The following is a 16,492-nucleotide window of genomic DNA, read 5'->3' on the forward strand; positions in this document are numbered from 1 at the left end:
AACTGAAGCATTTCCTTTCCACAGAAAGAAGTCCTAAGGGCACGGTACTGCCCCCTAGGGGGCGTCCTGAAATTTTATGGGGGCAGTTTTTGTTCAGTAGTTCTCGTACTGGGGCCAGAGTGTTTACACAGTGCAAAACATATTTTATTGTTTTCCTTGATATTAGTATAGTATTTTCGAAGTTTCTCTTTTTCCACCTTTATAACATTACACTGGTTTATTGAATTTATTTGTGTAGTTTACATTATCTGTGAATTTAACTCTAGGAGAGTGAAGTGGTGTTACATTTATGTTGTAAATACGGGGATGTTGAGTATGGTAGGGTTGAGTACCTCTGCTTGTAAGATCATCAAGCTTTGCTTGCTTCTGCTTCCCCAAGTTCTAGGATTCTAAGACGAAACATACAAATAAAGAAGCTGGTGTACATTGATTTCCACAATCAGGCTTTCACTTTAAGCAACTGCACGTTTTAGGATTAATGTGGCTCAGGGAAGCATTGCTGTCAAAGCACAGAGGGTCCAGCGTCCAGGCTCATGAATCTGTGCAGAGCGGCTTGGAGAGTGAAACATCTCTCATCCCTTTGGTTTGCACGTTTCATAATTTTGAAAGTGATGGTGGAGGGGTGGTGAGGAGGGGCGGTGACGCCGTTCGGTTTTTCCCAAAGCCTGGGTGCTTGGCTGGCCCCCCTCTCTGCAGGACTAGTGCACATGGAAGCTGTCCGGGTTTGAAGAGCTCGGCTGGAAAAGGAAGCCTTTCAGCAGAGCGGCTCGTAAGAGGGGAAAGGAGGGTTCCAGGGGAGCAAAGGGTGGCTCCGTCAACGACAGTTGGAAGTGAGGCTGAACTGAACTTTGGGTGTCAGCGGGTGGAGCTGCGGTTTGTGGTGGAGTGGGGACCCGGAGGCGAGAAGAGGCGGGGCGGAGGTTGACAGAAGGTGGGGCTTCGGGCTGGGATCCAGCCCGGCCTCGGCCAGGCGGGGCTTCTTTTTGACAGTGGGCGGGGATTCCGATGAGGGGGCGGGGCTTGGGCGGACGGGCCCGGGAGACGGGGCTTACGCTGACAAGGGGCGTTCCTTGAGGTCCGGCGGTGACAGTAGCAAGGCGGAGCGCCCAGAGGGCGGGCCCACAAGTGACAGGAGGAGGGAACCGACCCGAGTTAAGACGAGGCTTCTGCTGATAGCGCAAGGGGCGGGGCCGCTCCGCGATCCGGAGAAGGCGGCCCTTCTGCTGACAGGGGGCGGGGCCAGCGCGACCAGGGGGCGGGGCCAGCGCGACCAGGGGGCGGGGCCGCTCCGCGATCCGGAGAGGGCGGGCCTTCTGCTGACAGGGGGCGGGGCCACCGCGGGCAAGGGGCGGGGCCGCTCCGCGATCCGGAGAAGGCGGGTCTCCTGCTGACAGGGGGCGGGGCCAGCGCGGGCAAGGGGCGGGGCTTCTGTTGACAGAGGGGCGGGGCGGCGCCCTACCTCCCAGTGCGCCAATCCTGAGGGTAGAGGCCGGGGTCGGACCCCAGGGGAGCCGCGGGGTCCGGGAGCCGAGAGCCCGGCGCGGAGCGGGGTGGGGGCGCGCGGGGACGGCGTGCGCGCGGGAGGGCCCCGCCTCGGCCGGCTCCTTCCCTCCCTCCCCGCCCCCGGTCGGCCGCCGGGGCGCGCGCCTCGCCTCGCACCCCCACCCCCCGACCCTCCGCGCTCCGCGGGGCCCGCCGAGCTGCCGAGGCCGTGTGCCGGCCCGCCGAGCGGTTCCGGGTGTAGGGTTCACAGGTCAGAGTTGACTCCCTGAAAAGTGCAGCCGGTTTGAAATGCAAGATGGCGGCGGCGGGGCGCTGAGAGGCGCGGCGGCCCCTGCAGGTAGCGGCGCGAGCGGGCTCCGGGACCAGCGGGCCGGGACGCCCGGGGGGCCGCGGGGGGGGGGCGCGGGGAACCGGCAGCGCGGGTCGGCCGGGGGAAGGCGGCTCCGGGGCAGGGACCCCGGGGGCTCCGCGCGCCGGCGGTGGCGGCGGCGGCGGCGGCGGCGGCTGGCGAGGAGGACGCGGCGCGGGGCGCCCGAGGGGGAGGGACCCCGCCTGCCTGCCGGCCTCGGGGAGTCGCCGCCGAGGGACGGCCCCTGAGGTTCCCTCGCGCCCTCGGGGTGTCTGCGGCCGTGGAGGGAGCTGGCGGGGGGCTCTGGGAGGAGGAGTCATGTCAGCCCCCGTTCTTACGGGAGCACCGAGCAACTTGGGACTGGAGCGGAGTGAAGACGCGGCCGCCGGGGCGGGGGGGGGCGCCGCGGGGCGCGGGGAGGGTCCTGGCGGAGGTCGGGAGGCCCGCCCCGCGGGGGCGCGCGCCGGCTGGTGGGTGCTGCCCCCGGGGCGGCGAGCGGAGCCCCCCTAGCGGAGCCCCCCTTGCGGAGCTGAGCGCAGTCGGCGTCGGAGCCCCCGGGCAGCGCGCCGCGGGAGGGCTGCCCCCCACTTGACGGAAGGCTCGGCGCCCATCTCGGGGCCAGGCCGTGCCCGCCCCTGGGGGGCAAGACTCGGAGTCGAGTCCCGACGAGCTCTCTTCCGTTTAGAGGCCGACTGGCACTCCGAAGTTCATTCAAGAGAATGGAAGCGGTCCCCGTCCCCGTGCAGGAGGGAGACGAGGGAGGCCCCACCGGGCACTCGCCCGAGCCTCGGGGCCTAACGGGAACAGCCTCGCAGTCTCGGCGAGGGAGGAGGGGCTGCGGAGGGGGTGCGAGGGGACAAGGCGCGGGGCTGAGGGCACGAGGAGCCCGGGCGGATGATGCCCTTCCCCTGGGGGTTTACCCTGAAGTTGTGGGTAGAGGGACTTGGAATTCTTTGTTCCGTGCACCTCCCTCCACCTCTCCCCCCTGTAGGTAACAGTAAGGAGAGAGCAGAACCCCCACTGGAAGAGAAGGCTCCGTTGGATATCCTGAGTTTAGGTTGTAGCGCTGAGCGGAGCGGCCAGCTGTGACCCGGCTCCGGGGAGAGACTGGGGCGGGGGGGTCGAGGAGTGCGGTGCAGAGCTGGGCAGAGTGCGGATCCTACAGCGCTGTTCTGTCGTCACCCCCCCCCCCCCCACCCCGAGCTGAAAACAGAAGGAGCTCATCTTTAAGGGGCGGGGAGGGGGGTGTAAAAAAAAAAGGCTGATAGTTTGTAATGTGATTAGGTGGGGATTGCATGTCACTTGAAAAAGCAATTCTCTTGGAGGTTGAGAATATAACAGAAAAGGGAGGAAAAAAACAGGATTGGGAAATAGAGTTCACAGGGAGGAAGCAGCAGCTTTCCCTCCAGGACTAGTGCCTGTTCGTGGGTTTGGAGTGTGTGTGCGTGTGTGCGTGCGCGCCTTCCCTCCGGTAGTGCACCGTTAGACTTGTTGGTGTTGGTCATTGCATCTCAGTCTTTGTCTGGAAGCTTTAACTTGTCTTACACGGTGTTACGTGGATTGTCCTTGTTTCTGAGAAATTATCCCCCCAAAAGTCGTTATGTTTTTATGCCGTCAGTGAGGATGAACGGGAGTTGGTTTTCACACGGCCTTAGTATATCCATAGAGTTTAAACGATGTTCTTAAGGAGCAATTCTGACTCTTGATTTCAGGCAAAAGAAATGTGGGTGCTGCCAAAGACAATAATGCATAACAGGATGTAAAAGGGCCCTCATGAATATTTTTTCGTCCTAATCTGTCTCTCCTTACTCCAAGCATTAGGGCGAAGCTAACTAATTTTACGCAAAGTAAAATGTAAAGTGTTGGGTTCGTTCAATATAGAAATGATAGCATTTCACTTAAGAGTGAGTCTTTTGTAGAAGTACCTCTTCAAATGCTTTACGTAATGATCAGAATTAAAATGAGAAAAAAAATCAAGTAAGACTTGGGTACCTGATGACAGCTATGATTCATACAGATTTCTTGAACCATTCTAGTATTTTTAAAAGAGCTTTAATGTCTTTCATAGAAATGTCTTCTCAAACACATTTCAAGTGTAAACTAGTTGAGAGCTGCACATTTAGAGCATTATTATACATGTGAGCTATTCTTTGGTTTCCCCAAAGTGCATGTAGCTCTAGTTTTGTATTCAATTCTGAACAGACTAGGCTGGATGAACCAGAGTAGCATTGATGCCAGATGGTTTGAAAATATGCTAAGGCTGAAAACATAAATGTGCTTGTGCTGTGCTTGTACTCATTAATAGTAGATGTCTTTCCCTTATAGCGAGCTTATTATTTCACTGGATTTGGAGGACAGTTCATGAATGATGTAGCAATTATTTCACCTTTGGTGATACTTGCAAGGTTTTTAAAAATAAATATGAATAAAGTTTAACAGTTATTTTATTAGTGACCTTAACAGCGTAGGTGAGGTGCTTCATGTTGAAGATTTTCTCCCTTTTATAACTTACATTAAGATTGAAAGGTGATATTTTAGTGTATTTATATTTTCTTTCTTATACTGTTAATTTGGCACAAAAATGGGTTATTTGAGACTTAATTTGCTGTGAATCATGGCTTTATATTTAAATAGAATTACTCTTAACATTACTAAAATGATTACAAATGTAGCTGAGGAAATAATCTTTTTATATACATTGCATCATTGTGGATGTGGGCTCAAGAGACTCTACTTATTTGAACATTAGCAGTGTTAAAACTTCAGTGCCTAAGCTAGGTTTGAATCTAATATCATATTCATTAATTTAGGGAGGTGTTTGGAAATATCTGTTGCCCTATAGCCAGTGTAACACATCCACTTTTACATCTAAATTTCTTCTAAATTAAAATCCTTCCAAATCATCCTATGTAATCTCAAAGGTAATTTAAACTACATTTAATTGAGGGGGGAAAAAAAGCTGTGATGCTAGCCTTTGAATAATAGCCAATGCTTCTACAATATTACTGATCTATCTTATTGTCTCCTGTTGCTCTGATATATTTGTGGTTGTGAGTAACCAAATTTGAATGGCTGAAGCTGCTAATTTAGATTACTAATAAAAATACATTTGAATTTACATTTTGGGGATCTGTATTTCATACAGTTAATTTTTAAGTAAATGTTTATGTAAATTTTTATATAGTTGCCAAGTTTGGGTCTTAAGGGGTACATAATCTTTGCAGCTTATATAATCCATATCCTATGGTGTATTCAAGAGGTATTAAGATGGTCTTTAATTCCTTTGATTGAAACAAATATGATGATATACTTTGGAAAAAAAGTGTTTTTTTTTAAGATTTTATTTATTTATTCATGAGAGACACAGAGAGAGGCAGAGGCATAGGCAGAGGGAGAAGCAGACTCCATGCAGGGACCCTGATGTGGGACCTGGGATCACACCCTGAGCCAAAGGCAGACGCTCAACTACTAAGCCACCCAGGTGTCCCAGAAAATAAATTTTTATGAGTAGGTTAAGAATGACATTTATTCAAGACAGTCAAAATTTTTTACTTTCTTTTTTTTTTTAAGTAGTCTCCATACTCAGCGTGGAGCCCAACGTGGGGGCTTGAAGTCACAACCCGAGATCAAGACCTGAGCCAAGACCAAGTGTCACTCAGCCAACTGAGTCACCCAGATACCCAAAGCTGTCAAAATTTTATGCAGGATTTTTGTTTTGAGTTTTTAGATTTAGATTTTTAAAAAATAATATTCTCAAAGCCTATCTAAAAAATCATTGAAGTAGGAACCATATACATATTATTTTTAAACAAAAGAACTTTGTCATTAAATCTTAGTGATTTCATATTTCCCATAGGATTTCTGACTCCCCTTTTCCTCCTTCCCGATGGCCTTTCTGTTTTTTGGGTTATTGTGAGGAATGAAAGGAGATAGAAATTCTGATTTTTATATTTCTAAGCATTTCACTCAATAATTATGTTTTTCTTCTATACAAAATCTATTCCCTTTTAACTTCTAATATTGTCAAAAAGAAGTTTGTTAAAACTTTGCTGGACATGGGCTGTATTTGAAAGTGAGGGAATGGTAATTGCACTACTGAGTATTTACCCCAAAGATACCGATGTAGTGAAATGCTGGGACACCTGCACCCCAATGTTCATAGCAGCAGTGTCCACAATAGCCAAACTATGGAAGGAGCCATGATGTCTTTTGACAGATGAATCAATAAAGAAGATGTGGTATATATACAATGGAATGTTACTCAGCCATCAGGAAGGATGAATACCCACCATTTGCTTCAGCATAGATGAACTAGAGGGTATTAGGCTGAGTGAAGTAAGTCAATCAGAGAAGGACAAACATTATATGGCCTCATTCATTTGGGGAATATTAAAAATAGTGAAAGGGATTATAAGAGAAAGGAGGGAAATTGAGTGGGGATAAGTCAGAGAGGGAGACAAACCATGAGAGACTCCTAACTCTGGGAAACAAAGGGTTGTGGAAGGGGTGCTGGGTGGGGAGATGGGGTAACTGGGTGACAGGCACTGAGGATGGCACTTGATGGGATGAACACTGTTATACTATATGTTGGCAAATTGAATTTAAACAAAAAAAAATTTTTAAGTGAGGGTATGGTGAGGAGGGAACAATTTTTCTTCATAACTACAATAAGATGATTTGTATCAGAGCTTTGTTAGTTCTATGAAACACATTTTAAAATGTGTTATGCATTAATGATTCTCCTTGAAGCTAAGGTCAGAGAAAGTATGTGTATGTTGGGGTGGGGGGGTGTAAATTATGATTGCTTAATGCCTACCTGTTAAAGCCAACTTGTTCTAGTGTTGCTTAATATGCTCAAAAGTATGAAGTGGAAAATAAAATTGATTGATTGTTGCCCAGACCTTTAAAATATTTTATAATGTCTCAACATTTAGCAAAGTTTATGTAAAGACTTCCTTTGTTGTATAACTTAAAGCTAATACCTTAAATAAAAGTCAGAAAAATCTAGTTGTGGGGACACCCGGGTGGCTCAGCAGTTGAGTGTTTGCCTTTGGCTCAGGGTGTTAACCCAAGGGTCTGGGATCAAGTCCTGCATCCAGCTCTTTGCAGGGAGCCTGCTTCTCCCTCTGCCTATGTCTCTGTCTCTCTCTCTCTCTCTGTGCCTACCATGAATAAATAAATAAAATATTTTAAAAGAGAAAAATCTAATTGTGGACTTACTAAGTCTACAAGCTTTACATGGGTTATTTTAAACACGTTATTAGAGTCCCACTTGAGATGAGTGGGCAATAACATAAGCTAAGTCACTTGTTTAAGACCACCCAGCTAGTAAGTGACAGAGCTGAGATTTGAACCCATGCAGTCTTGGTTCCAAAGCCCAAGGTCTTCATCTTTATTTACAGTCCCATCTTCTGCCAAAACAACTCCTCTGTTTTACTATATAATGTATATAGCTGAGATGACTTCTGTAATTTTTGAAGTTCATTCTAATATTAAAATCTTAAAAGAGGGATCCCTGGGTGGCGCAGCGGTTTGGCGCCTGCCTTTGGCCCAGGGCGCGATCCTGGAGACTCGGGATCGAGTCCCACATCGGGCTCCCGGTGCATGGAGCCTGCTTCTCCCTCTGCCTGTGTCTCTGCCTCTCTCTCTCTGTGTGACTATCATAAATAAAAAAAAAAAATTTAAAAAAAAATAAAAATAAAAAAAAAAAATAAAATCTTAAAAGATACTTTGAGTTAGAAGTATTTAAAAATAACCCCAGCGTCAAGAGCTAAAATAACATCGGGCAAGTATACTTTTCATCCAGAAGTATCAAGGAGCTGCTTTGTTGCTCTTCTAGTTGCCTTGTGCCCTTGCAATGTCTCAGCAGCTCTTCTCAAGAGACTCTCATTCGGTAAAATGTCTTGCAATTACTGTGTGATTCAAGAATGGATTCAAATAGGTTACCAATTTCCTATAATATTAATAATTCATTTTGGAAAATAACTTCCCCTCTTTGGCAGCTGTTTCCTATCTTCTCTTCTAGTCCACATCCTGTGGATGGATAGCTAAGGAGCTTCCAAACAAGGAGATACCAGGAAATGAAACTGTAGAATCCCAGGCTGCAGAGAGCAGGATGCTCTACTGGGCCTACCAGGAAAATGCTCTTTTGCTTTTCATGAAAATAGTGTAACTATTCAGCCTAAGCTTTAACTTAATCTAGAGGTATCTTACTAAAGGGTTGGTGTATTTACTTTATTTCTTAAGAGCCTCTTCATGAACATGTATATAATAAAAGAATCAAAGGATAAGGTATTTGGAAGAAATCATCTTCCTTAATATTTATTCGCTTGGTTTATGGAGTTTCAGTGCTTAAAGAACAACAGCTAAAATGCTTTGACTCTTCAAAAGTGCCATTTACTATTATTTATTAAGAGAAGCAGTTACAGTTTTTGTTACGTTTTCCTGATTGGGTTAAATACTCTGAATAATATGTCCCAAGAATTTTGGACACATATCTCAGTTTTTGGTAAATGATCTTCAGTTTGATTGTATGGTCTAATGCTTACAACACACGGATTGAAAAGCCATCTGGTAGTAGTTTCTTGTAAAAATGAAATAAACACAGGTCATTCTACTAGATAATACATGCTTTGGGGTAGAGTACCGCTAGTTAAGTTATATTGTCTTGTTGCCAGGGTTAATAACCACTGCATTCCAATTAATGCATTGTAAACAGGATACAGATATCAGTGGGTTTATGTGTAAACATACAAACATACACTTTCTCCCACCTCTTAGTTTAACTAAATTATCTTTCATAACTTTTGTTATGGGTCTAATATTTTACAGTTCCCAATTTCTTCATCTCTCCTTTTATATTACAGCTTGCATATATCCATTCACATTTTGGAAATTTTTATTGAAAATAACATAATAGTGAAAATAGTATCTGGTTGTTTTATATAATATAAATCCAGTTTTTGAGAATGTTTTAAATTTTGTATTTCTTAGTAAAATTGGGTTTGACAGTTAAATGCTTCCTTTACAATTTCTATGAGGAAATTAAATTTTTTTCCAAAATTACGTTTATTTTTTAAAAATCAAGGCATAAACTTTAAAGTCCTAAGACCGTATTATATCTAGGATAATAAAGTGATATTATTATTTTTTTTTTTAGGAAATGGCAGATAGGTACTTCAGACCTGTTGGTAATGATGGCCTGAGCTAAACACCTAATTTGAAGGGACACCGTCCGTGTCAAAGAACAGAATGCTGAAGAAGCTATGGCAAGTATGTATTTCATTGATTGAGTATGATAAAACTCAAATTCTGAATATGTTCACTTTAGATCCCATGACACTATATTTGGCTAACCTCTTAAAAGCTTTCCTTAAAAAAGCAGCAGACTCAGTCTTGATACTGTTAAGAAATGTGCTTTCAAACTTTAAAAATATAGGAGTACTGGCTGCTTTAATTTCAAAGGAAACAGCATCACAGTTCATGATAAATCTATGTGGTATATTAATCATTAATTTTTCAATTAATATTTGTTGAAATACACTGTCAGGCACTATATTCAGTGCTGTGGTAACAGTGGTAAACAAGACAAATGAAGATCATGAGGGCAGATAACTTTAGTGTGGGAAAATTGATCTAGAAATTTTACTGTTTTTTTGCCTATATCCAGAAAAATTCTTCAAGACTTCAGAGAACAACTCCTGAAAATATATTTCCAGTATATAGTCTACTAATAATTATAATTCTAAAAGTTAAGATATTGGTGATTAAGTACTTAGTTTTAGGTTAAGCATGGCAGTATTTAAATATCTGAATATATTTGTACCTAATTACTTTTATATTTTATTTAACTGACATAAATTGGCTTTCATAAGAAACATTAGATCACATACTATAGTGTTGAAATATTTACACTTTAGTCCTGTTGTTATTTTAGATAATTCTAGAAAGTACCAAGAAGGATTTTTTAAAGATTTATTTATGTATTTTATTTTTTTATTTTTATTTTTTTATTTTATTTATTTATTCATGAGATACACACAGAAAGAAAGAAGCAGAGACACAGGCAGAGGGAGAAGCAGGGTCCATGCAGGGAGCCCGACGTGGGACTCTATTCCGGGACTGCAGGATCCCACCCTGGGCCAAAGGCAGGCGCTAAACCACTGAGCCACCCAGGAATCCCTATTTATGTATTTTAGAGAGAGAGAGAGAGTAGGCGCATGGGTACACACAGAGGGAGATAATCTTCAAGCCGACTCCCAGCTGAGTATGGAGCCCAAACTGGGGCCTGATCCCATCACCCTGAGATCGTGACCTGAGCCGAAACCAAAAGTTGAATGCTTAACTGCCTGAGCTACCCAGGCACCCCAGATTCTCTAGCTATTAATGTGGTGGTTCAACTTTCATTTTTAAAAAATTGCTAAGAGTCCTTACAAGTTGATATTACCAATACTAATTATTATTATATTTCAAAGTATTTTTTATAATTGAATGATTATATTCTGAGTAAAATATGTAAGTTATTTTATTTTATAAATGGTGATGATAATAGACAGACGAATGGTTTTTCAGCCTCTCAATGATAATATCACTGGCAGTCAAGAATAGCATTCTTGTGTTAGACTGTCTGTGAAAGATTTAATGTACCTTCTTGGGAAAAGTTAGGGAAAACTTTTACCAGCAAAAAAAATTACTTTGGGGCAATACTATAAACTTTAATAACAAAAATAGTGGATTTCATTATAGTACTTATTTATGTATCACTCTCAATATGTTACTTACCTACCTACATGCCAGCAGAAGATAAAAAACCAGGATAGTGGTTAGTGTTGTAGAAACCTTACAAAAAGACATTTCACTCCTCAAATCTGGGGTCAGTGCTTGCCAGGAGAAATCTGTCCAGCTTAGATTCTTCTTTTAATCTTTAACAGTATTAAGGTTGGCTTTTTCAGGTAGAAAAATATAGGTAGAGAGGATAGAATTTCTAAACCATTAAGCCTTAGTTTAGTATTAGCAAAGAGGATAGAATTTCTAAACCATTAAGCCTTAGTTTAGTATTAGCAAAGGGACCTGAAATTAGTTGATTTTTGGCCAAAGTTTCTTCGGTGCTTCTATTTTTAGCACATTTACTTCTGTCTGTATTCACCTTCATACTTGAATTTTGATCATCTTGAGACCATTTTGGCAATTTTCTTGAGGTTTATCTCTTAGGTAATAATTCTTAAAAACATATGCTGTGGGTACAAATTTGAGTTATCAAATTTCTTATTTAATTTTTTTTAGGAAATTAGCCATTGTTTCTAAATATTTTTACATTTTGGCTTTGAAAAGTGCCTAAAGTGTATACAGGCCAAAACGGGTTTGCTTTCTTTAAGTAAAGAAGGTATCTTCTTGGACACCTTTTTCTTTAACATGGTGGATATTCTGTGTTTTAATTTGACCCCATTATTCTTTATTCCTATTATTATTCCGGGAATTCTGTGATTTTGGTAGATTTGTAACTTTTAGTTTGAATATAAACATGCAAAAATAAGTATTTTCAATTGGCTAAACAGAACTCTGACTTTAGAGAATAAGAAATGAAACTAAATAAAATACAGAATTCTAAGAATTCTCAGTATAGGTCTGAATACATATCCCAAAGGATTTATCAGTTTATATTTTAGCTACCTTGAGAACAATTTTTAGCTAGTACCAGATCAAAACTAACATAATCCTTAAAAATTATAATTATTTTTTAAGTGTTCGTATTTGATTAAGATTTGGTATGAAAGTTGTTTTTATTCACATAAAATCTTACCAATATAATATGCTTTTGTGGCTAACGAGGCAAGTAAATTATTGTCTGTTAATCATTTAATTTGAAGTATAAGACAGACAAAAAAATAGAGGCATGGAAATTTAGTATAATCACAAGTCTGCATAACCGTAAAAAATTTTAGACTTTTTGTAGCACTAAGCATAGAATTTGAAACAATCTACTATTTATAATGTATTAATTGAGAACTTATTTTTTAATCTAAAATTTAACATTTAATTTAAAGATGTACAACACCATTAAAGTATAGTTTTCTCCAGGAACAGAAAAATAATGATTCTAAGTTCGGATTTACATTTGCTATTTTTACAGGAACATTTTTCTCCTGAATTTGACTGCAGGACTAATTCTGTGAATGAATTTATTTCCCTTGTTTCATTCTTATGCGGTCCACAAATTTAGACATGTACTACTCATACATAAAACTGATTTGTTACAACAGAATTATAGATAATAGTAAATATTTGTTGAATATTCATTGCTATATTTTAATAAATAGAATGTTTTATATAGGAAGATGTTTTAATATTCTAATGACTAAGGTAATTTTATTAGTAAGGATTTCACCATTGGAAGTAATTTACTATATAGTAAGCACAGTTGTTCTTTATAACTCCTCTGTAAAAGAGTGTTTAATGAAGTAAAATGTTATAATATATGATACCGATATATTATAAAAGGTTTTTTTTCCAACAAATATTATTGAGGCCTTAATAGGCAATGTGCTGGGCAATTGGAATATATAGTGGAGAGCTAGGTAGACATTCTTTCTGACTATGTAAGAACTGCCGTTGGAACTGTCCCTGATATAATGAATTTTGCTTTCATTAAATGCTCTTCTGTAGAGAAACTTTGTTGAAATTATTTTGATGAGTTTAGAATCATGAATTGTTTAAGAAGTATCTTACCCTCAGAAGAAGAGCTAGGATGTAGATGGAACCATGGAAATTGACTTGACCTAGATGCATATGCCTCACATTCTGAGTGCTCCTGCGGGTTCTTAGAACTAGTTTGACTTCTCAGACCGTGGAGCAGGTCCCAAAAGTGTGTGGAATACACTCGAATGCTATACATACTCAGAGATTTCTGCTTCCCCTGATAAAAACCTTTATGTAGCACATGTTTTTGCCCTAAAAATAGAAAGTAAACTTTGTTTCCAGCTCCAGATAAATGACCATCAGAATATTCTAGTCTATTTGCAATTTTAAGGCCTTGAAATTGTTTGTTGTATTTTATAATAAAGCAATGTTATAATAAAGAAAATTTGTAAATAGCACACATAAAAATTTCACCCATAGTCTCATATGAAAATTTCATTTCTTTATACTCTCATCTAGTTTTTGCCCATATGCATACATATTTTCCCAGTTATTTTATAATTAATATGCAAATTTTGTTATGATTTTTGTTATGATTCTTTAAAAAGTTAGCAGTAAAAGTGGATAAATATTTTTTCATATTCCTACACTTGATCTTAGTCAAAGGCTGAGAGGCGATTTTTTTTATATTCCTTAATTACTCTTGATTACATTTTAAAATAATCATATAATAGTTGATCAGGTTGGGGGTTTTTTGTTATGTTTTTACCATTTTTCTACTGAAAAGTTACCTGAAAATAGCTTTCAACTATATTTACAGTGCTATATGCATTGAGAGTATAATTTTTTTATCTTTTTGGCAGTCTTCACTTTGTGTTTTAATTGCAAAGCCACCTAGCTATCTACTCAGTTGTGCAACTGAACTCTACCCCCTTTTTACAGGTAAATAGTGCAAGGTTCCCCTAATTGATTTTGAGCTGTTTTTTGTTGACCTTCACCTGTCAGCTAATAGTGATTTCTGTATGGCAATTTTCGTGTCTCAGCCCCGTTGTACTTTAATGATAAAAGGAGATAAATTGAAACCACACCAAAGAAATTCTTATTCTTTTTATCCTTTCTCCTTTTTCATTCAGTTTGTGTCAGCTGATTAAATTGTAAGAGATAGAAAGAGAGAGAGAGAGAGAGAGGACAATACTAAATAAATGGTATTTCTTCATCTCCCAAAAGAATTTTTAGAGACTGGAAAATAGCATTAATTGGGCACCGACTATGTTTTACCGTGTGTGAAGCATTTTATTTGATAGGCCTCTGAGGTGGATAGCACCATTCTTATTTTTTCCAGGGCAGCCTTTCTGTTTCCTTTCTAGAAGCCTCCTACAGTGTGCTCATAGAGTTCCTGATGTTTCCTCTCTCATTGCATTGATCACAGCTATTTAAAGTGATTGTTTACTACCTGTTTTTCTTGCTCAACTGCTAGTACTGACAGACCTGAGGCAATCTATCATGGTCATTGCCTTACTATAGTGCCTAACACAGTGCTTGGCTCATGGTTGACATCCAACAAATAGTTGAATGAATTTGTTGAATTGAAGAATCTTGGTTTTGTAGATGAGAAAACTGAGGTTGATTCTGAGTAACTTTTCCAGGCACCGAACCACTGAGTAACAGAGCAGACTCTAGAACCTGTGGTTTTAGCCTATATCACAGCTCCTCTGTGAATGTGTTCCTCTGGGCCTGAGTTTCTTCTGTCATGAAAATGGGGTATTTGTACTGAGTTCCCTGCTTCCCCCCAAATTATGACTTTATGTAATCAGGACCCCGAGGATCTCTTTGTTTGTGCTTTGGTCTATTTTTGAGCTATATACATTATAGTAGACTTGAGCCATTAGACCAAATCTTGAGGTTTCTTGGGAATTCTCAGTCTCCCTTAGAAATAATACTAAACAATATAGTGACTCTGGTTTTGTTGGGAAAATGTAAACAGTATCAGGAATAAAGTGGGGAGTGTTTCTTGGATCTGTGTATTTGGGTATAAAAGTCACCTGAGCTGGAGGCCATCTTTAATACCTGAGATAATCAGATTTGAGTCTTTTGCATTACTGAAGATCTTTTTTAAAAGCTTCTCTTTTAAGTAGCTTAAGTTTATATTGCCAAAACCAGTGCTTTCAACAGAAAACACACAATGGTGCATATACATCATTAGATTGTAAAATAATCTATGAATATTTTGTAATTTTTTATGGCTTTAGCAAAAAATATTTAAGACTTTAAAATTTGTTTATATTGGGGCAGCCCGGGGGACTCAGTGGTTTAGTGCTGCCTTCAGCCCAGGGCCTGATCCTGGAGACCCAGGATCGAGTCCCACATCAGGCTTCCTGCATGGAGCCTGTTTCTCCCTCTGCCTGTGTCTCTGCCTCTCTCTCTCTCTCTCTCTCTCTCTCTCTCTGTGTGAATTTAGCAAATTCCTATTTTTAAGCTAGATAAAATGAAAAGTAAGCAGCTTAACCTAAGACCTAGAGAGCCAGATCAATAAAGGGACCTGAGGTCCTCAAGTTTCTCTTTTGTATCTCTTAGTAGTACTGGCAACTCTGTTCTACCCTGAGTGCCCAAGCCCTGCCTTCCACAGTGAAACAAGCTGAAGGACACATTAAATTTACTTTAGATTAGTTTTCAAATTTCATGGCTCAGCAGTTAAGCTGCAAAGGGTTTTTAGTGACACTGATACATTGTCTTGAAAGTATTTAAGTTTTTTAAAGCACAGGCTTTCAAACACATCTCAGAACCCATTGGAGATGGAAGTAGGGTTTGTGGGATCCATGGGATGGAGTCAGGAAGTAGTTTAGCCTCTGCTTCTTCAACCAGATAGCTGTTCTTTTATCTATTTTGCCCCAAGGCTTCTCATAGAATTTTGTTTGAAGAAAGGGCTCCCCTGCTTACAACAAAAAGTTTGAAAACCATCACTAAGGAAAGGTAGTTTCAAAAAAACCTTCTATCTTTGATTTTTAACTATTAGTATACTCCCAATTCGATATAATCTAAGATTCTAGGAGAATAACAGTTACAAAATAACTTACTCCCTGCCTTTCAACAATTCTCCCTCACTGCCAAAAATGTGAGTACTGCTCATTTGTTACTCTTCCACTTACTTAAGGCTATTTGAGGAATTCCCTGTTCCTAATAACCAAAAAATGATCAAACAGCTATACTAGCACTTGAACAAAATAGTTCAAATCCTACTGAAATGACTAGGAGAGATGGCATTAGCTTAGCGTAAAATATTCAGTTAAGAAATAGTTTTAAATATCAGTGATTTCTTTATATTACCTTAGAAATCAGAGGCTTGGGATCCCTGGGTGGCGCAGCGGTTTGGCGCCTGCCTTTGGCCCAGGGCGCGATCCTGGAGACCCGGGATCGAATCCCACATCGGGCTCCCGGTGCATGGAGCCTGCTTCTCCCTCTGCCTGTATCTCTGCCTCTCTCTCTCTCTCTCTCTCTCTGTGACTATAATACATAAATAAAATTAAAAAAAAAAATTAAAAAAAAAAAAAAGAAATCAGAGGCTTTTTCCTGGGTGGGGGTGGGGAATGATACCTTTGAGAATCAAATACTATTGTTACTAAGTGGATGCTTTTTATTTTATAATATGGGAAATTGGGGAATGAAAGACATTTAGGCCAACTTTCCTTCTGTTGCTTGGATACATCAAATGGATATGTAGTATATAATTGAATAATCCCAGTGAAGAGGATCTTCCTACCTTCAAATCAAAGGCAAGGCATTCTCTCTTTGGACAGTTCTGTTTCCTAAAGATGTTTCTGCTTTTCCTGAGTCAATATATCTCCTCATACACCCTGGGTTTTGCTTTATAATCTTTGAAGTAAACTTTATCTCCTCAGTTCAGTGAGAATAAGGATCAGACTAATAAATGAAAATAGTTCTAATTTGGAGTAGAGAGTAAGGGAGACCACTTAACTCATTTTATTCATTTTTCTTTGGTTTAGACTT

General features: G+C 40.8%; 1 protein-coding gene across 3 annotated transcripts in view; it reads left to right on the top strand.

The window, feature by feature from the left end:
* Positions 1–1,482: 1,482 nt before the first annotated feature.
* The window catches only part of ZHX1 (zinc fingers and homeoboxes 1), a 52,613-nt gene continuing 37,603 nt past the window's right edge, over positions 1,483–16,492 (top strand). For all 3 annotated transcript variants that reach the window (XR_011996520.1, XM_072733980.1, XM_072733979.1), the window contains exons 1-2: positions 1,483–1,840; positions 9,012–9,124. The gene's annotated coding sequence lies outside the window, so the exon portion shown is untranslated. The remainder of the gene's footprint in view (positions 1,841–9,011; positions 9,125–16,492) is intronic.

This window comes from Vulpes vulpes, chromosome 13 (assembly GCF_048418805.1).
Source record: "Vulpes vulpes isolate BD-2025 chromosome 13, VulVul3, whole genome shotgun sequence".
NCBI classification, from domain to species: Eukaryota; Metazoa; Chordata; class Mammalia; order Carnivora; family Canidae; genus Vulpes; species Vulpes vulpes.